The sequence below is a fragment of the Cherax quadricarinatus genome, chromosome 43, assembly GCF_038502225.1.
Source record: "Cherax quadricarinatus isolate ZL_2023a chromosome 43, ASM3850222v1, whole genome shotgun sequence".
Taxonomy (NCBI): Eukaryota; Metazoa; Arthropoda; class Malacostraca; order Decapoda; family Parastacidae; genus Cherax; species Cherax quadricarinatus.
This window is the reverse complement of record NC_091334.1, coordinates 19,210,888-19,232,992: the sequence shown is the minus strand read 5'-3', so window position 1 is coordinate 19,232,992 and position 22,105 is coordinate 19,210,888. Positions and strand designations below refer to the sequence as shown.

Sequence of the window (22,105 nt, the reverse complement as noted above, 5' to 3'; positions counted from 1 at the left end):
TCGATACCGATACTTTGGTACACCCCTACGCTGGACACATACAAACTCAGTGAGATACACTGGAAATTAATACACAGAAGACACAAAAACGAGATCTACAGATGTACAAGATACATACTATCTGGTGTTGCTCAGATGATCCCTCCCCCCCCCAGTCCGTTCAGTCTATGGCAGGGAAACATAGCTAACATTTGTTCCCTTGATGTAACATGGCTAACGCTTGTTCCCTCGATGTAACATGGCTAACATTTGTTCCCTCGATGTAACATGGCTAACATTTGTTCCCTCGATGTAACATGGCTAACATTTGTTCCCTCGATGTAACATGGCTAACATTTGTTCCCTCGATGTAACATGGCTAACATTTGTTCCCTCGATGTAACATGGCTAACATTTGTTCCCTCGATGTAACATGGCTAACATTTGTTCCCTCGATGTAACATGGCTAACATTTGTTCCCTCGATGTAACATGGCTAACATTTGTTCCCTCGCTGTAACTATCATATAGAACGAGCATGCACCATTGTCTTGGACTGCCTGCCCCACGTCTCACCTACGACTTCTGGACAGACTACAGGACCCCAATGGAAATAAGTAGCTTTGATCTTTTTCGGGATTATCCTAGGTAATTTACACTATATGATAAGTTTACTTACGTGTACCTCTGCCTAAATATACAAAACGACGTATCGCTCGCCTGAATCAGGGCAAGAGAATATCTGTCATTTCAGCAGAGCCTTCAACACAGGAGAGATGTGCGGCGACCTTACTGCTATACACATTGGCCAATATTTTGCTCCACTTAGTGGGCAGATAGCTTCCATACCACAAGACGGGCAGTAAACAGCAACCACACTCTGTACCTTTCTTAAGAAGAGCACTTCATCAGATCACTCATTCCTAGAATGATTCCAGTCTGAACATGTTCGCACAGCATAATGACATCGGTGAAATGAAGTCAATCAGAAATCATTGGCCCACAGATGACTCCAACTTCATCCTATTCCCCATTTCTATGTTTCATAATAAAAAAATCAAAGGAACTGAGGCAAGTATCAACACTTAGCTTGTAAATAAAGGTAAGAACATTTAGCCTATCCTATAAACCAGAGAGAGAGAGAGAGAGAGAGAGAGAGAGAGAGAGAGAGAGAGAGAGAGAGAGAGAGAGAGAGAGAGAGAGAGAGAAAGTGAAAAAGGAGACAATGAATGAGAGAACGGGAGTGAATGAGAATTATTGATACGAGAGAATAAGTGAGACATGCAGTGACAAATGCAGACACGAAAACACACACACACACACACACACACACACACACACACACAGGGGTCAAGAGCTAGGAATCGACCCCTGCAACCTCAACTAGGTGAGTACACACACACACACATTTGTAAGCTCAAGACTCGAGTATGCAACACCAGCTTTGAGGTTTAGTTAAACAATCCTGATAGAGAGTATTATGACCTGAGTTGAGAAACTCTCAGCTCTGGTTATTCAATGGAGACATAGTCACGATATAAGGGATAACATCTACACAGTAGGATCAAACATGGAAAAGACTGACGATGGTATTTACAAAATAAGACAGGTGTAGAGGAGACAATGTCTGGCATGGAGGTGAACTGAACGAGGGGATACTGGTGGAACCTCAATTCATAAATGACACAGGGATTTTAGGAGAGTCCTCAGTGAGAAATAAGAAAAACGGACATGAAATAAAAAAGGGACAAGAAGTCTGGGATAGACTCCAATGTTTACAAAAGTAGGTAGTTTATAGCAGACCTGGTGAGCTACAACACGACACCCCAAGAGCTGCAGCTCAACCTTAACATTACATAAGTGATGACAATTACATTTCTTTCCGGGGGAGCATGATGTTGACCAGTAAATTAGTGTAGAAGTGGAGGAAATATTACCTGCAAGTTCCTTCATCCTTGGTATCTACCACAGCATCGCGAGTGTGGTGGTTCTAATGTGAACTAAATACAACCATCAGGGATGCACTTGTCCAATATTTATAGTAGTGTAATGGCGTCCAAAGCAAGGAAAGGGAACGCTAAAAACTGGTCAGTAAGGAGAGAGAGAGAGAGAGTAAAGGAAGTAGGTAGGAGAGTGTGAGGTAGAGTGGTAGGTAGAGACGTCCGTCCACACACTGAGGTGAGCGTCAACTGGCTGTCCAGCACAGCAACTTGTCTTTTACTGCTGTCTGTGTGAGTCCCCTTCCACCTCTCCCCTTCCATAACTCACACACCTCTGCTCTCTGCCCCTGGCAAAACACCAACACTGACAGTACACAACAAAACCCAGGGAGAGTCAGAGTGAGAAACAATAAAAATGGAGGATAGATAAGGTGGTAGAGTATCACCACCACACTCACCCTCACACACAAACACACACACACACATACACACAACACACGTACAAACACACACACACGCACTCTGGCCACACTACTTTTGTCGATATTCTCCTTCATCCGCTGTTCCACTCTTATTTTTACCCCACTATTCACAGCCTGACGATCTAAGGACTTACCTTGGTTACTCATAGAGATAGCTCACACACTGGGAGTGGTAAATCACACACGTGTAGCTAGAGAGAGGCAGTGTGTGTCCGCGGCCGCGAGCACCCTCTATGTTCTCCATTTGTACCACGTGACCGTGACGTCATCACGTGGGTCGCCTTAGCTGCCAACAACTCCTAGAGTCGCCTCATTAACTCACCGGTAATACTATATATCCGCCGGAGAGTCCTTTTTTAATTGCTGTGTAAGAATGCTAACGCCTGTCACAAGGTGTGTATGGAACGAGACATACAACAGCAAGCGGGAAATATGTCGTTGCACAGAGCATAAAATTCGTCATCAAGCATCGCCTTGAAGTTCTTGTCATGCTATGTTTTGAACTGCTAAAGTTCCTCTAAGATGCTCTTCAGCATGTTGTCAAAGTAATCAGAGGTGTAGGGCAGACATCACAGCCTCCCTACATCTCCCTCAAGTGTCTCTCCGACTTTATCCAGACAAATAAAGAAGTAATATACCCGTGAAAGCGGAGGTGTAGGGCGCCGCACAGGGCAGTGTCAGCCTCTCCAGGGACTCCGCCGCTAAACTAACCTCCAAAAGAAACCAATAAATACTTACATCCCACACACAAAAAAGCCTCTTGTCACAAAATAAAATTCACCCTAAACCTGGTCAAAACTCTTAGGCGGAGAAATTACTACGTATGGATTTTCGAGGTGGATTTTATACTAGTGCCATCTCTGATTTCATAGTGTTATTATTGCCTTTAATATGACTATTTAACACATATTATTGATAATAATGGTTCTGTCACTCTATGTCCTCCGGTAAAGTAAAGGAGCTCCTTGGGGGAGTAGAGAAACACAAGTTTAAAATAAAAACTATATATAATAAACATGTGATAGTCATATAAATAAAGCATTTATTAACCCAGCCAGAAAACTTGAGAAAATAGCCGGAGAAAAACCTCCAGCAGGATGGGTGTGTGGGTACGACCATAGGACGATGTAAAAGTGATCATAGATGAGGTGTGGCATATGGTTTAGTGATGGGATGTGAGGTGCAGATAGCAGCCGGCTGGTTTCGTGTACGCATGCACAAGCCGTTGTGATTTTAGTTGAGGGGGAGGAAGGGGGGGTGGTCGCCATTACTACTCGTTTGATACCTATGGCAGCACGTTATCCCTTGAAATTTTTCCCAAATAGTGTTTTTTGCTCGTTTAAACTATGCATTTTAGGCACATAAGCCACACTTACAAGACTTTTTAAGGGATTTACGTTGTTTGGGTAATTATGAGCGTTGCTGTTGAGACTACAATCTAGTAGGTTCTGAATATGACAAGAAATTCTCTTATTTTTTTTTAAGTTTGAGTTCATCAACACTGCGTGTCTGCTAGTCTCTTCTGACTGGCAAACACTACTTTCCTCCTGGTTGCTGTCTGATAGACAGTATTTAACCTTATATCACCTCGGATCTAGTTTACACCTGCCAGTTTCTCTTCCCTTTATGTTTCATTTCTCCCCCCCCCCTCCCTTCCTTACGTCTTTCCTCTCTTCTTCCTTACATCTCCTCTCTCTCTCCTTCCTTACATTTCCTCTCTCTCTCTCTCTCTCTCCTTTCTTACATCTCCTCTCTCTCTCTCTCTCCTTCCTTACACCTCCTCTCTCTCTCTCTCCTTCCTTACATCTCCTCTCTCTCTCTCCTTCCTTAAGATTAAGATAAGATTTCGTTCGGATTTTTAACCCCGGAGGGTTAGCCACCCAGGATAACCCAAGAAAGTCAGTGCGTCATCGAGGACTGTCTAACTTATTTCCATTGGGGTCCTTAATATTGTCCCCCAGGATGCGACCCACACCAGTCGACTAACACCCAGGTACCTATTTGCTGCTAGGTGAACAGGACAACAGGTGTAAGGAAACGTGTCGAATGTTTCCACCCGCCGGGAATCGAACCCGGGCCCTCCGTATGTGAAGCGGGAGCTTTAGCCACCAGGCCACCGGGCCACCGGTGGTCACCGTCCTTCTCACTGGTTACACAAATTAGCCGCACATAGTAGAGAGGAGCTTGCGACGACGTTTCGGTCCGACTTGGACCATTTACAAAGTATTGTGCCTGTTTTGTTCTCACTTGTTACTGACGTCTCTCCTCTTGGGAGCGCCTCCCCCCACACCTGTGTTTCGGCTACAATCCCAATCATTAGTGTTTTGCTCGTCCAACGCTGCTATAGTACTTTCCCAAACTCCTCGATTAATATATATATCATTATATCCACAGGAAGGCCAAAAACCCGTCAGGGTCATACAACGTCTGGAGAACTGGCGGCAATCAGGTCTGTTTCGAGAAGAGGGAATATAGTTCCAGTTCCTCAGATCAAAAGCCCTTTACCAATTTACAAACTTGCAAGGGCTTCTTTTATATGAGGTCGTTACTGCTTTTGCAAATTAATTGAGATGATAATTTTACCCATCACAAATTTCTCTACATTTCTATCCTGGGTGACAAAGACTTACTACAAATATGAAGGCTGTTCTTAGCTGAAGTTTTCTCCGCTGACTGCCTAGCATGGGCCAGTAGGCATTCTGCAGTGTTCTTATCTCCTCCTGATGAGGTGTTAGTGTATACGTAGCTAATTTAACTTGTGCCTCCTGATCCTCCACATCCTCCCACCGGTATAAAAAGAAAAAGACTTGAGACTGACGGAGGTTAACAACAGCCAGTCCACCTATCACACTTATCAGGCAGGAGGAGCTACATGTCTCTGGTGCATCCAACATAATCAGCAGAGTCCTGGATGTCAGTACCGCCCGGTTCCGGCTGGATCACAAGTATCCGGGAGGTTAAATAACCACCACCAGGTGAGGTAGACCAAACTAGATTGTCATACCTTGCGGCATTATATGCTAGAATGCGATAAAATCAGTGAATTCAGAGACAAATCACTCACAAATGTTCAAGAAATGTCGAGGTATTTAATCTACAGTGTCATATTACCGACCATTCTTGAAAAATACCCTGGCTTTGCCCACTGTAAATAACGCATAACCACTTGAACTTTTGTACAAGCATACCTTGCTTAAAAATATGTCAATATTTTTGTGATCTAATTCACGTCTGCATGACGCTAACGCGTCGGTCTGGAGTTTTATGACTCTCTGACCGCGGGTTCTTATCCCACCCGTGGTATGGTATGTAACTAGCTCATTACCACTGTAACTAGTTTAGCTATCAAAACTTTGCGACCCAGCCTGGGCCCATTATGTACCTCTGTAATGTTTCTGTTTACCACCCACACCATGGGTATGGGGTGCATAATTAAGATATTAAACGTTAAAGCTAGTTGACAAGTCTATGCCCCGCAAGGCGGCCGGCCTACCGGGTCGTACACGAGAGTCCGACCATCCTATCTACGCTGGCCGGAGAGACTCCGGTATCCAGTGTACAAATTTCCAAAGATAACAGCTTACTGATGGTTCTAATCAATTTCCGTAATAAGGAAAACTTGGAGGGATCGAGTAACTCAGTTGATGATTGACTCTACAACCTCCCCAACGACTGCTACCACATATCTAGAGCTCGTCATAGTACCTGTTCTGGCTACTTTTTCTCGGATGTCAGCTAAGCATGGTCTTTGAACCAGAGCTCAGACTTCTTCAATTTCTTGCGAGTCACCCATCTGTTAATATAAGCTGCTGGACTCTGACAAGTGGTCACATAAAACTTCTTGAAGTTTAACTGCAGTTCTGCGATTTTTTTCACCCTATTTCTTACATATAGTAATTTAAATTTATTGTTTTTAACCCACTGCAGATTTTGACCAAATTTATATGGTTACTACACTCAAGTTACTCAGCAGTTCCTTCACATATTTACCTAACCTCTCCCCCAACATTAATGAAGTTAACTTCAGCTTTCCTATAAAGCACCTCTTTAGAGGTACAACTCATGTTCAGCTGGTAACAAAGTTTGCCTTATCGAACTCCAGATTAGTTGATAACGAGGCATCACAGAGTATGTGGAAGTTATGATCTTTTCCCGAGCTTCTACTGATCTGGGAAACTCCGACTCATTCAGTTTCTCTAAGTCCTTGCTGGTGTTATTCCATTCCCAAGAAATGGATTTCGGCAGCTCATCATCCCAACCTAGTTGTATGTCCCAAACCCGTTGCACTAATATCCTCCCTCGGATCATCACAAGCAACTATATTCCCGGTGGATCAAAGGTGGCTTGGATTAAACTTAGTAGGGAATTTTAAACTTTCTATCAAAAGTAGTCTCACTATTTTAAGCTTGTCCTGGTCGACTGCCCACTGTACAGTGTACACCAAGTATTGATACCGTTGTAGGCACCTGGTTATTTCCGTCATCTTCTATCATATTTAGCAATTTTGTATGATTCGTTGACCATCCTCTCAATGGCATGTTGGTTAACTGCATCTCCTTAATGACTTCGTTGTAAACATTAATCAGTAACTTCTCTGAGGTGGTACCTTTCACGTAATCTACATAGACTTGTTTTTTTTTTTAAATCTTTAAGAGGACTTGTATACACAACTGACAAGAGTGCTTGGAGCAATATGACTTGCAATCGGGGAATTTCATGTTCAGTTCCTGGGGTCTAAATGCTTTTCACCCACAAAAAGCTGGTATGATCCTGATCTTGCAAACGAAGACTCAAGAAAGCTTTACTAATGTACAAGGCAAATTGCTCCGTCCTGAAATTCAGTATAAAGTCAGCCAGCTCTTGCATCAGAGATGGTCCTGTAAATAAGCACTCAAGGATGATTCTGGATGAACTGCAGCTAGATTATTCTAATTGGTGTGGTTTTAGATTTCTTGGTAATACCACGCGAGGTACATAATAAATATTCACAACAAGTCTGGTCTTAGGGACTTCCTAGATAAAAAAAAAAAGGCTGACTGTTCTTTGACAATATCTGTACGCCCCACTTAATAATTTTCCTGTCAAATTACTCCCTAGTGGCCCGTGGCCTGGTGGTAAAATCTCTCGCTTCACATGGTGAGGGTCCGGGTTCGATTCCCGGCATGGGTAGAAAAACTAGGCGTGTTTCTTTACACATGTCCATGTTCACCCATCAGTAAAATAAGTACCTAGGTGTTAGTGGGCTGGTATGGGTCACATCATACAACAAAATTGACCTAATTTTCCCGAAATGCTCTGCATAACAAGCGACTTTCTATGTAGTAGTATGTTATTGATGTCAGCTAGGACTGTATACCTTGTACATGTAGAAATAAAGATATTTATTTATTTATTTAGTGAATTCAATTGTCGCAGTGTTTTCTTAAAATTAGTAGGTAACACCGGAAGATCTGATTTTCAAGTGAATTACATCCAATTATTAACCATCCTAAATTCCAGGTTGTTCAGCTACTCTTGGTACAACTCTTCATGTTCTAGAGACAGCTGCTGCTGCTTCCTCTTATTTCCTGCCACGTCCAAATCTCACAATTTATGGACTACTTCACCACCTGCGTAACTCTTTATGTCTGAGCCATGTGTTTACCTGGAGTTTACCTGGAGAGAGTTTCGGGGGTCAACGCCCCCGCGGCCCGGTCTGTGACCAGGCCTCCTGGTGGATCAGCGCCTGATCAACCAGGCTGTTGCTGCTGGCTGCACGCAAACCAACGTACGAGCCACAGCCCGGCTGATCAGGAACTGACTTTAGGTGCTTGTCCAGTGCCAGCTTGAAGACTGCCAGGGGTCTGTTGGTAATCCCCCTTATGTGTGCTGGGAGGCAGTTGAACAGTCTCGGGCCCCTGACACCCATTGTATGGTCTCTTAACGTGCCAGTGACACCCCTGCTTTTCATTGGGGGGATGGTGCATCGTCTGCCAAGTCTTTTGCTTTCGTAGTGAGTGATTTTCGTGTGCAAGTTCGGTACTAGTCCCTCTAGGATTTTCCAGGTGTATATAATCATGTATCTCTCCCTCCTGCGTTCCAGGGAATACAGGTTTAGAAACCTCAAGCGCTCCCAGTAATTGAGGTGTTTTATCTCCGTTATGCGCGCCGTGAAAGTTCTCTGTACATTTTCTAGGTCGGCAATTTCACCTGCCTTGAAAGGTGCTGTTAGAGTGCAGCAATATTCCAGCCTAGATAGAACAAGTGACCTGAAGAGTGTCATCATGGGCTTGGCCTCCCTAGTTTTGAAGGTTCTCATTATCCATCCTGTCATTTTTCTAGCAGATGCGATTGATACAATGTTATGGTCCTTGAAGGTGAGATCCTCCGACATAATCACTCCCAGGTCTTTGACGTTGGTGTTTCGCTCTATTTTGTGGCCAGAATTTGTTTTGTACTCTGATGAAGATTTAATTTCCTCATGTTTACCATATCTGAGTAATTGAAATTTCTCATCGTTGAACTTCATATTGTTTTCTGCAGCCCACTGAAAGATTTGGTTGATGTCCGCCTGGAGCCTTGCAGTGTCTGCAATGGAAGACACTGTCATGCAGATTCGGGTGTCATCTGCAAAGGAAGACACGGTGCTGTGGCTGACATCCTTGTCTATGTCGGATATGAGGATGAGGAACAAGATGGGAGCTAGTACTGTGCCTTGTGGAACAGAGCTTTTCACCGTAGCTGCCTCGGACTTTACTCTGTTGACGACTACTCTCTGTGGTCTGTTAGTGAGGAAATTATAGATCCATCGACCAACTTTTCCTGTTATTCCTTTAGCGCGCATTTTGTGCGCTATTACGCCATGGTCACACTTGTCGAAGGCTTTTGCAAAGTCTGTATATATTACATCTGCATTCTTTTTGTCTTCTAGTGCATTTAGGACCTTGTCGTAGTGATCCAGTAGTTGAGACAGACAGGAGCGACCTGTTCTAAACCCATGTTGCCCTGGGTTGTGTAACTGATGGGTTTCTAGATGGGTGGTGATCTTGCTTCTTAGGACCCTTTCAAAGATTTTTATGATATGGGATGTTAGTGCTATTGGTCTGTAGTTCTTTGCTGTTGCTTTACTGCCCCCTTTGTGGAGTGGGGCTATGTCTGTTGTTTTTAGTAACTGAGGGACGACCCCCGTGTCCATGCTCCCTCTCCATAGGATGGAAAAGGCTCGTGATAGGGGCTTCTTGCAGTTCTTGATGAACACAGAGTTCCATGAGTCTGGCCCTGGGGCAGAGTGCATGGGCATGTCATTTATCGCCTGTTCGAAGTCATTTGGCGTCAGGATAACATCGGATAGGCTTGTGTTAATCAAATTTTGTGGCTCTCTCATAAAAAATTCATTTTGATCTTCGACTCTCAGTCTGGTTAGCGGCTTGCTAAAAACTGAGTCATATTGGGACTTGAGTAGCTCACTCATTTCCTTGCTGTCATCTGTGTAGGACCCATCTTGTTTAAGTAGGGGCCCAATACTGGACGTTGTTCTCGATTTTGATTTGGCATAGGAGAAGAAATACTTTGGGTTTCTTTCGATTTCATTTATGGCTTTTAGTTCTTCCCGCGATTCCTGACTCCTAAAGGATTCTTTTAGCTTAAGTTCGATGCTTGCTATTTCTCTGACCAGTGTCTCCCTGCGCATTTCTGATATATTGACCTCTTTTAGCCGCTCTGTTATTCTTTTCCGTCGCCTGTAAAGGGAGCGCCTGTCTCTTTCTATTTTACATCTACTCCTCCTTTTTCTTAGAGGAATAAGCCTTGTGCATACATCGAGTGCCACCGAGTTAATCTGTGCACCAATTATCATCACTGTCACACTGTTATTGACATTGTTAACTCTCTTCCATTTGGAGTTCTTTGCAAATTCTGGTTGAATTTTATGCAGGTAAATACCCTCATTTTCTATTATTCTCTTAAGTGATCAGATCCCACTAGAATTCCAGTGCCTCTCACAGTGTCCTGGGACGATTCTGTGACCGATGAGCTTTACGCCCGGCTCATTCAATCGCTCAACTGCTGTTGCAATATTATAAGAGGTTGTCTCCTTGGGTAAAGAATCTAGTACAACTGATTTTTATCTCGCGTCGGCTTAACATCAAGGAATCAAGTAGGTCATATACTCTAGTCTGGGGCTTACTGCCAAATTTGACAAGTATCATTGCATCTTTGCTATACAGTACCAACAAGTTGATGAATGAACATCAAAATGGTATACAATACCAACAGGTTGGTAGGTAAGACACATAGGCAACAGTTAGGCAACTTTATTTCGAAACGTTTCGCCTACACAGTAGGCTTCTTCAGTCGAATACAGAAAGAAAGCAGCAACAGTAGAGATGTGAAGACGATGTAATCACTCCATCACCCTTGAAGTCGTAGAATTTGAGGTTGTCAGTCCCTCAGCCTGGAGAAGTTCGGTTCCATAGTCAGGAACTATCTGAAGATCAAGCGACAGTGCGGAGACTTAAATACTGTCGGAAGGAGAGGTGCAGAGTAGTAGTAGTAGTAGTAGTAGTAGTAGTAGTAGTAGTAGTAGTGAGACGTCAGGTCCCTCTAAGATCCAACAATTCTCATTTGAAAAAGTTGTCATCTTGTCAGACACTGCAACACAATGGCATCTTGGTACAGAAAACTCCTTGGACAACTTTTTCAAATGAGAATTGTTGGATCTTAGAGGGACCTGACGTCTCACTACTACTACTACTACTACTCTGCACCTCTCCTTCCGACAGTATTTAAGTCTCCGCACTGTCGCTTGATCTTCAGATAGTTCCTGACTATGGAACCGAACTTCTCCAGGCTGAGGGACTGACCACCTCAAATTCTACGACTTCAAGGGTGATGGACTGATTACATCGTCTTCACATCTCTACTGTTGCTGCTTTCTTTCTGTATTCGACTGAAGAAGCCTACTGTGTAGGCGAAACGTTTCGAAATAAAGTTGCCTATGTGTCTTACCTACCAAGTTGATGAATTAGGACTTGTGCAACATCCGGGTTTCCTTTTGTAGATATTTCGCCAACGAGATTCATCAAGTCTAGGGTAGTGAATACCTCGTTTCATGTCTTCTATATTCTGCAAGGCTGAGGGACTCGTTATCTCCTCTTCTAGTCTTCCGTTTATGCCTCTGTACTGTATTGATAAAGCTACTAGGAGGCGAAACGTCTACAAAATAAGGATACCCAGATGTTACACATGAGTTTAATTCATCAGCTTACCATCATATCCTCCCAGCGACATCCTGACAATATTGGTTCTATTTCAAATTCGTCATCAGGTCTCGAGTAATAGTAATCTTTGAGATCCTGAGTAAAAAAAAAAGTCTAGTTTTGACTGAGCTGTGACCATTCATAGTTGTTGTTAAGGCTCCTCCACCTCAAATGTTTTTGCTTTCTCCAGCGTCCTTGTTTATGTTGATAACTTGTGCCAGTACCTCAAGCTCGTGCATCTTCTCCTTCTTACTCTGAGTTGTATTTCGACTAGCCTAATTTCCTCTCGGATTATTGCAGCACAATGCGACATGATGTATGCCATTATGGTATTGTTTGCGTACGGTGAAGGTGGTTTAACAGTCCTCTGCATAATGCCTTCCAGAACATTTAAAACACTGCTACAAATCTTCAAGCATCCGTGCCAGCTGCTCAGTGTGGAACAGTATGGGCTGGTGTCTTCGCTTCGCAAAATCTGCACGACACTTTCCTACCAGTTTTTTTTTATCATGTCTTCAATAGTAACATCTTCGTATGATACGACCCTTAATAAAAAAAAAGGCACAATACCTTGACTGGAACGATACACCGGTGGCCTGGTGGCTAAAGCTCCCGCTTCACACACGTAGGGCCCGGGTTCGATTCCAGGTGGGTGGAAACATTTCGACACGTTTCCTTACACCTGTTGTCCTGTTCATCTAGCAGCAAATAGGTACCTGGGTGTTAGTCGACTGGTGTGGGTCGCATCCTGGGGGACAAGATTGAGGACCACAATGGAAGTAAGTTAGACAGTCCTCGATGACGCACTGACTTTCTTGGGTTATCCTGGGTGGCTAACCCTCCGGGGTTAGAAATCCCAACGAAATCTTATCTTATAACCCGCACATAGAAGAGAGGAGCTTACGATGACGTTTCGGTTCGACTTGGACAGGAGGTGGTAGTAGTAGTAGAAGTGGAGGTAGAAGGTAGTAGTAGTGGGGAAGGTAGTAAGGAGGAGGAGGAGCCAGTCAAATACTAAGAAAGAGGAGCACTACAAGGGAGCTAGGTACCCACAGAGGGTAAGAGCAAGAACACAGAGGGGGGGAAATAAAAATAAATAATGAAGGAACAAATACACAAGGTAGAAGAAAGACAACCCAAAGGAGAAAAAGTAATGAGGAAAGGGGAAGAGGGAGAAGAAGAAAAAGGAGGAATCAGGTTAAATTCAAATTCAAATTCAAAGTTTGTTCTCTATAAGGATTACAATGCTGAGTTTACAGAATTTGGTTATTGTGTGGTTTACATGAAGTAAAATAATAATTACAGAGTGTACCCCTAGAACACCTAGCATGGCTAGGCATTTCGGGCAGACTTAGATTAAATCTTAAGTTTAAAATATTACAAAATTATGAGGTAAGTTGGTATTATGGCTAAGTGACTAAATACTAGTTTGTGAGTTTAGCAATGTGAATGCTTTTGTTTTGGCACTATACATAGTTTCAGTATTGGAGTATCACAGGCCAACTTATGACTAGTTAAGATTCATTATTCCATTGCAGACACTGCAAGGCTCCAGGCGGACATCAACCAAATCTTTCAGTGGGCTGCAGAAAACAATATGAAGTTCAACGATGAGAAATTTCAATTACTCAGATATGGTAAACATGAGGAAATTAAATCTTCATCAGAGTACAAAACAAATTCTGGCCACAAAATAGAGCGAAACACCAACGTCAAAGACCTGGGAGTGATTATGTCGGAGGATCTCACCTTCAAGGACCATAACATTGTATCAATCGCATCTGCTAGAAAAATGACAGGATGGATAATGAGAACCTTCAAAACTAGGGAGGCCAAGCCCATGATGACACTCTTCAGGTCACTTGTTCTATCTAGGCTGGAATATTGCTGCACTCTAACAGCACCTTTCAAGGCAGGTGAAATTGCCGACCTAGAAAATGTACAGAGAACTTTCACGGAGCGCATAACGGAGATAAAACACCTCAATTACTGGGAGCGCTTGAGGTTTCTAAACCTGTATTCCCTGGAACGCAGGAGGGAGAGATACATGATTATATACACCTGGAAAATCCTAGAGGGACTAGTATCGAACCTGCACACGAAAATCACTCACTACGAAAGCAAAAGACTTGGCAGACGATGCACCATCCCCCCAATGAAAAGCAGGGGTGTCACTAGCACGTTAAGAGACCATACAATAAGTGTCAGGGGCCCGAGACTGTTCAACTGCCTCCCAGCACACATAAGGGGGATTACCAACAGACCCCCGGCAGTCTTCAAGCTGGCACTGGACAAGCACCTAAAGTCAGTTCCTGATCAGCCGGGCTGTGGCTCGTACGTTGGTTTGCGTGCAGCCAGCAGCAACAGCCTGGTTGATCAGGCGCTGATCCACCAGGAGGCCTGGTCACAGACCGGGCCGCGGGGGCGATGACCCCCGAAACTCTCTCCAGGTAAACTCCAGGTTATGGTCAAATGGGTGAGTGAGTGTAAGTGTGAACCACCAGGTGGTATTCGTGTAATTAGTTGACGGGGGTGTATCAGGGAGATAAGATGTTTTCTGATGGTAGTTTTGAAGGTGATGAATGTGTCTGCAGTTTTAGAATTTTCAGGTAGGGTGTTCCAGATTTTAAGGCCTTTAACATACATTGAATTTTTGCAAAGGTTTAGTCGGACACGGGGAATGTCATAGAGATGTTTGTGTCTGGTGTTGTGCCTGTGGGTTCTGTCGCAACTATCAAGAAAGCGTTTTAGGTCAAGGTTAATATTGGAATTTAAGGTCCTGTAGATGTAGATTGCACAGTAGTAAGTGTGGATGTACTGAACAGGGAGTAAGTTTAGATCTATGAAGAGTGGGGGGGGGGTGTTGCCAGGGATGGGATTTAGTGATTATTCTTACTGCGGCTTTTTGTTGGGTTATTATTGGCTTTAGGTGTGTTGCTGCAGTTGAACCCCAAGCACAGATAGCATAGGTGAGGTATGGATATATAAGTGAATGGTATAGTGTGAGAAGGGCAGTTTGCGGCACGTAGTATCGTATCTTGGAGAGGATCCCAACCGTTTTGGATACTTTTTTGGTTATGTGTTGGATATGGGTGCGGAAGTTCAGGTTGTTGTCGAGGTATAGGCCTAGGAATCTGCCCTCATTATGCCTGGCAATTAGAGTGTTGTCGATCTTAATGTTAATTTGCGCATCTCCTGCTCTGCTACCAAACATAATGTAGTAGGTTTTGTCAGTGTTAAGCGTAAGTTTATTGGCTGTCACCCAAGTCGATATTTTGATCAGCTCCTCATTAATAATGGTGTTGAGGGTGGCAAGATTAGGGTGAGAGATGACATAAGTCGTGTCGTCAGCAAAGAAAATGGGGTTCAGGTGTTGAGATACGTTTGGAAGATCATTGATGTATAAGAGGAAGAGCAGGGGACCAAAGACACTTCCCTGCGGAACTCCAGTATCAGTGGCTGTGTTGTTGATGCTGTGTCTTTAATGGTGACATACTGATACCTATTAGTAAGGTAAGATTTGAAATATGCAAGCGCATGGCCTCTTATACCATAATGGTCAAGTTTGTGGAGTAGGATGCCGTGGTCTACTGTGTCAAAAGCTTTTCTTAGGTCAATAAAAATTCCTAGTGGATATTCCTTATTTTCCAATGCTGTGTAAAGCAGATCTAGCATTTTTATGATTGCATCGTTAGTGCTTTTATTTTTCCTGAATCCAAATTGGCAGGGGTTTAGTATGTTTTGTGCCATTATAAATGAATATAGTCTCCTGTGCACGAGTTTCTCAAAGATTTTGGATAGCAATGGTAAGTTTGATATTGGACTATAGTTGTTTAAATCTGTAGGGTCACCACCTTTATGTATTGGTGTAACCCTTGCCGTCTTGAGTAGTTTCGGGAAGGTGCTAGTTTCTAGTGACTTGTTAAAAAGTGATGAGATAGCATGCGAGAGGACATGGGCCGCTCGCTTGTACAGTAATGGTGGGACATGAGACAGATTCCCTGAGTTATTTTTAAGTGATTTTATAATCTCGGTGACTTCCGTGGGCTCAGTTGGAGCAAGATAGAAGGAATTTGGGAAATTCCCATCTAGGTAGTCCCCGGCATGGGCATTGGTACGTGGGATTTTATTGGCGAGATTAGAACCTATGGTTGAGAAGAAGTCGTTTATCTTGTTAGCTGTGTCAGTGGGATGCAGTGGTGTTTCATTAGGTTTAGTTAGGACAATATTCTTGTTTTTTTTCAGTTTGTGGGTCCCTAGAATCTGAGAGAGTGTTTTCCAGGTCTTTTTCATATCTTCTCTTGTGTCAGTGAATCTACTGGAGTAGTATAGTTGTTTGGCTTTCTTTATTACTTTGGTGAGGACTGATGAATAGTGTTTAAGAATATCTTTGTGTATTAGGCCCTGTCTATATTGCTTTTCATATTGGTGTTTCTTATCAATGGATTTCAGAATGGTGCTGGTTAGCCATGGGAAACCAAGCCGTTTGTTTGTGATCTGTTTCGTTTTTATAGGACAATGTTTGTTGTATAGTCTAAGTAATTTGTTAAGAAAAATGTCTGTCCAGTCATCCATACCAATGGCCTTGGAGAATTCTGTAGGCCAGTCAACAGTCTCTAGGTCAGCTGTGAACTTCCTTATTGAGGCCTCATCATGGAGTCTAAATGAGACTTTGTTGTATTCAAGTGGTGGTTTACTAATGTTTGTCAAGAGGAAGGTAGGGTAGTGGTCTGTACTGCTATCTGTGATTATCCCTGATTTAAGGGGGGCTAGTATATTGGTCCATATGTGGTCTATTATGGTTGCACTTGTTTCAGTGAGCCTGGTTAGTTTAGTTATTGTTGGTATGAGAAGTGTGTTGTTCATATTATTGATGAAATCAGTTACAGGCTGATCATCTAGTAGGCCAAGGTTGATGTTGAAGTCTCCAGCTAAGAGAAGGTGGTGCTTATTCATTTGTCTGTTTGTTATTAGTGACTTTAATTTCTCACTGAAATTTGGGATGTTTGTGTGAGGTATCCGGTAAATGGCACCAATTGTTATAGGCGTCTTAAGGTTTTTTACAGTAAAATTAGCAAAAACGTATTCTCCATATTCATCACTAAAGCAAGTGGTGCTAATACAAGATAATTGGTTAGAGTAATAGATTGCAATACCACTCCCAACTTGGTATGGTCTGCAGTTGTGGATTGCTGTGTATCCTGGTAGAGGGTAGATATCTATTGTGTCCTGCTTAAGCCAGGTCTCAGTAAGAATAATGCAGGAGAAGGGTGTCTTTAGTGATTCAAGGAGTGCCAGGAGGTTATCATAGTGTTTGCTTAAGGACCTGATGTTGTAGTTAAGTACTGATAGACTTTTAGCATTGTTTAGGATAGTGCTGGCTTGTGATGCTGTGTAATAAAGGCAGTTACTTTCCAATAGGTTTTGGTTGTGTGTCAGATTATGGAGGTTTAGATCAGGGTCAACGTGATCAATCATCTTCTAGGTTTAAATTATGGTTATTTATATCCTGAGTTGTGTGTTGGGTTTTAGTACTGATATCTGTAGTGGTGGGGTGTTCTAAAGTTTGAAGCATTTTACAATATAGATGGAGAGGAAGGCATCTACAGAGACGAAGCCAGGACTAAGATTCATACAAGGAAAGTTGTGTATTAGGGAGAATTCAAACAGACGGCGACTGTTGAAGCTGGAAGTAGGGAAGACAGTTTTAGCAGAAGACCAGTCAATAGTATGGCTGTGATCTCTGACGTGACAGAAAAGAGCATTGTTAGTGTCGGTAAACCTAACACTATTTTTGTGCTCCCTAAGTCTGTCAGAAAGAGATCGACCAATTTCTCCAAAGTATTGAAGATGACAGGAGGAACAAGAAATAGAGTAGACAACAGGAGCATTTGTAGAGGGAGGAGAAGTATGAACGAGATTAATGCGAAGAGTGTTAGTCTGGCGGAAAGTAAGTTTGATGTCTAAGGGATGGAGAGAGTTGCTGAGATTAGAAAGACCGGAAATGTAGGGAAGGCAGAGGACAGAAGAGTTCCCAGGAGTAGAGAGTTTGGGAGAGAAGAAATTACGTTTAGCATGTGAGAAAGCAGAGTCTATGAAATGGGAAGGGTAACCAAGACGGGAAAATTAATTATGAAGAGTGGAAATTTCTGATTGAAGGAACTGAGGATCACAGATGCGGAGAGTATGGAGAAAGAGGGAGATAAGAACACTTTTCTTGACAGGGGAAGCATGATAAGAAAAGTAGTGAATGTACATGCCACTGTGCATAGGTTTGCGGTAAACGGAAAAGGAAAAACCTGCATCTGAGTGGTGGACATGAACATCAAGGAAAGGAAGCAAGGAATTAGATTCCCATTCAGTTTTAAACTTAATGGAAGGGGCGAGATTATTAAGGGCATCAAGAAATGGTTGGAAGAGATATGCGCCCTTCAACTGGCTCCGCTATGTAGATGACATCTTTGTTCGGTGGCCTCATGACTCTAGTCTCTTCCAACCATTTCTTGATGCTCTTAACAATCTTACCCCTCCATACTACCTTCCCCACTACTACTACCTTCTACCTCCACTACTACTACTACTAGTACTACCACCTCCTGGCTATACATACTCCTCCTTCTGTCTTTTTCGTTAGTGTGACTTTGTAAGTGGTCCAAGTCGGACCGAAACGTCGCAGTAAGCTCCTTTCTTCCATGTGCGAGTTATTTGTGTATACGACCCTTGACTGGTATGATTACATAAATTAATCACCCGATAATTTTGAATTATTTTCTGGTTTACATTTGAGTGACGGTCTGTATCTCCAAATTCAAATGAAAAATAATATCACCCAACCCATCAATAATTTTTTTTTAACTGACTGATTAGTGAGAAACTTGAGATGTCGTTCATGCACACTGCTCCTGGTTAATTTCCTCGTGATCATAGTTGCTATGATGCCATCGTGAGCTGTCCAGTCATGCAGTTCTGTGACTCTGCTTGCCCATTTCATGACCGCCATCCTGAACTTCTCTAGGCTGGATTGCCCAGGTTCATACTTTTCCAGGTCAATTACACTGGCCCTTGAGTTTTAGGACCCGCTTGCCATGGGTTCAGTCTTCACCCGTTCCGTGATTGGGTCTTTAATATGTACGTAGTTGGCATCGGTTATTCTGTAATTCTTGATCAGATCTGATGCCTTGTCTTTGTGTTGAGACCGCAAATATTAGAGTTAAGAAGCGGCAGGCAAATCATGTCATCAATTTACACTTTGAACTCATTAGGGTTTCGTCAAACGCTAGGAAATTTAACTGTGACAATCTAGGTAATAAACCAAATAATGGTGTGTTAGGCCAGCCAGATACAGAATATATACGAGATGTGGTGATCTTAATAACTTCTTAATTTCTTATGTCACCATATCTGCATTAAATTCCGATTCTTCCTCATATAATTCTGATTCTTTCTCATATAATTCTGCCTGCCAATAGTTACATAATCAACTTCCTCGGGGGTTTTGCGTTCTTCGATGGTCTTTGGCTCGAACAGTAAACAGGTAATTTCATGACTTCATTTCGTACTCTAAGAGAACTATACTTGCTTCCAAGTCATTGCAGTCTACATCATCACTGTTACAAGTATCTCTGCACTCCTAACTCCAGTTAGATACCTTTTAAATGTTGGTAGTACTGAACGAGTTTAGTACATGAGCACCACCTGATTTATCATTCCATGCCTCTGATGCCATGGTAGTGCTGATTTCTTCACTGATATAATAAGCAAACTACAATTTTTTTTTATTCGCCGGTACTCTCCCGGCTCGGGTCTTTTCCAATAGTGGTGACCCGGCCTTGGCTCCCTGTCTGGGGAGTGTCTCGAGACCAAAGTCTCCCATGGGAGGAGGTACATGTACCCCCTCATCTTTAGGACCAAGTGTCCCCAGGCCTAGCTACAGTCCCCGCCCTCACGGGGCTCGTAGGGAGAAGCTAGGCCCCTGGTCTGCCATCTGCCCCACCCCAAAGGACTCGTGGGGATGTCAGTCTTGTGAGCTGCAGATGGTAGCAAGCTCAGGCTTCTCTACAAACTACAATGTTACGAACACTGTATACCCTTAAAAATATATATCAATGCAACATACACTTTAAAATTATACTAAATTAGAATATAAATACCGAGTAAAGCTAAATCCGTCGCGACTCTTACAGATATTTTATACAACTAATATAATGTACTAGATATCTTGAAAATCTAGGAGTCTTAATTTAAGCTATTTTTTTTCCTAGAGTATACAGGTATGGCTGTTTAACTTTAATATGGACATTCTGTATTTAGCAAATTTTTTTTGGTACACAAATTAATTTTACAGGTTAAAAGTTGTTATCCTACATCAGCTCATTTCAAAGTCCAGCACTATCTGAGGTATACTGTCACCTCCCAGGATGCCACCCACACCAGTCGACTAACACCCAGGTGTCTGCTTACTGCTAGGGGAACAGTGGCATTAGGCGTAAGGAAAGATGCCTAACGTTTCCACCCATACCGGGGGTCGAACCATGGATTCTCAGTAGGTGGCCCGAGTGCGTTGCCAACCGAGCCATGGGAAATTACACTGCCTAATCTAAACGCTACAGTAAGCCTGTAGACTGAGAAGATACACTGTACAAAATTTAAATTTTGCCTCTCAGCAAAGACTTAGAAATCACTGAAGCTACACAGAATGCAGATAGTCACGTCTCCCACTCATTACGAAGGTAACAAACATTCAGGTTACGAGAGCGCGTGTGCTAGTTGACCAACCTAACTGACCCATCCTGCCTAATACAATACTTTCTCATAGCCATGCTTAAGACGCACCTAAGTCTTCTAATAACATGCTCAGACCTCTGCAACACAACTGTTATCAAAGATTTGTTAAGCTATATCATGAGTTAAGGAAAGATCCTCGACTTCACCTTACGAAATAGACAAAGCAAATGTGATAGTAATTATGGATCAGGTAGATTATAGTGGAAAACTGAACATGTTATTACAAGACGGGAGGAAACTTGTGAGGACTTGTCTGATACGAGATGTTTGCTGCCTTGCCAAATTGACCTCAAGATCAACAACTGAAAATATAGAATTTCTATTATTGACGTTCCCAAAGGCAACGATCTGATATAATTCCTTGGAATAATTTGTTTTATTCAGTTAATATTTATTTAATCCTTCCCGAATAATAATAATAATTTCCACAAGGTACAAATCTATTATAAAATTAGAAAACATTAATTATGTTACATATGGAATGCTTCTTGAAGGATTCGAACTCGGGAAATAATGCCTAATCTCACCTGTCCTTCCTCTGTACACTAAATTATCAATGGTCGTTAAGTATTTAAAATGACCAATGGTCACCGTCAAGTATTTAAACTGACCAATGACCACCTCGCAAGTATTTAAACTGACCAATGACTACCTCTCAAGTACTTAAACTGACCAATGACTACCTGTCAGGTGTTTAAACTGACCAATGACTACCACTTACGTGTTGTTGGTTATGAAGTTAGGTGTGCACCAGTCATGCATGTTGTCGATGACTTTAACTTATTCTCTGTCACATCCGAACTGTTGACCTGCAAATATCTATAAAAAAAACTGCTTCCTCTCTATCTCACAGAGAGAGAGAGAGAGAGAGAGAGAGAGAGAGAGAGAGAGAGAGAGAGAGAGAGAGAGAGAGAGAGAGAGAGAGAGAGAGAGAGAGAGAGAGAGAGAGATAGAGGAAGTTGAGAAGACCAAGTGTCTATCGACAAGTGCCTTTGATAACTACTAGCTAACACATTAAAATTCTCACTCGTCAATGGAAGCTGAGAACATATGTATCGCTGCGTATGATGCGAAATTAATGAGGAAGATAACAACTAGAGAGAAATAAGTAGAAACTACAGGAACAGTAGAAGAGGCTACAAGAATAGTCAAGAAGGTAACTACTAGGTTTAAATGCTGATAAGTGCATTGTTCTAATAATATGGGAGGGGGTGAGACAATCGTACAGGGACTGCACCTTGCATATACAAGACTAATTAACTTACGAACACTTTCATGTAGAACATTTTATATACAAAACATGGGTTAGGCCCATCTTCGAGCACGAAGCGCCAGCATGGAACCCACACCTTAACAAAACATATTAAGAAATTGGAGAACACAGATGACATAGCAGTTCAAGACAGAGATGAACCACTGGGTCGTTAGGAAATATTTTCAGTCTTAAGGTGGTAAGTGGAATGCACTAGATGAGGTAGTGGAGGTAAACACTGTACACAACTTCGAGAATAGATATGATCAGGCCTTGTAACCATGAAATAAGTGGAACCAGTCAAGATTGTAAAGAAATAACAAAAAAAAAAAGGCACAATACCGTGACTGGAACGATACACAAATAACCAACACATAGAAGAGAGGAGCTTATGACTACTACTACTACCTCTACTGCTTCTGCTATTACTACC

General features: G+C 42.5%; 2 protein-coding genes across 6 annotated transcripts in view; one reads left to right on the top strand and one right to left on the bottom strand.

The window, feature by feature from the left end:
- The window catches only part of LOC128694150 (uncharacterized), an 82,078-nt gene extending 79,066 nt beyond the window's left edge, over nucleotides 1–3,012 (bottom strand). The window contains exon 1 of one of the 2 annotated variants that reach the window (XM_070093639.1): nucleotides 2,535–3,012. The gene's annotated coding sequence lies outside the window, so the exon portion shown is untranslated. Of the gene's footprint in view, nucleotides 1–1,915; nucleotides 2,275–2,534 lie in introns of those variants that run through there. The other variant, XM_070093640.1, reaches the window with a different exon arrangement.
- Nucleotides 1–22,105, top strand: part of LOC128694345 (uncharacterized) — a 396,715-nt gene that overhangs the window by 167,083 nt on the left and 207,527 nt on the right. The window lies entirely within an intron of this gene.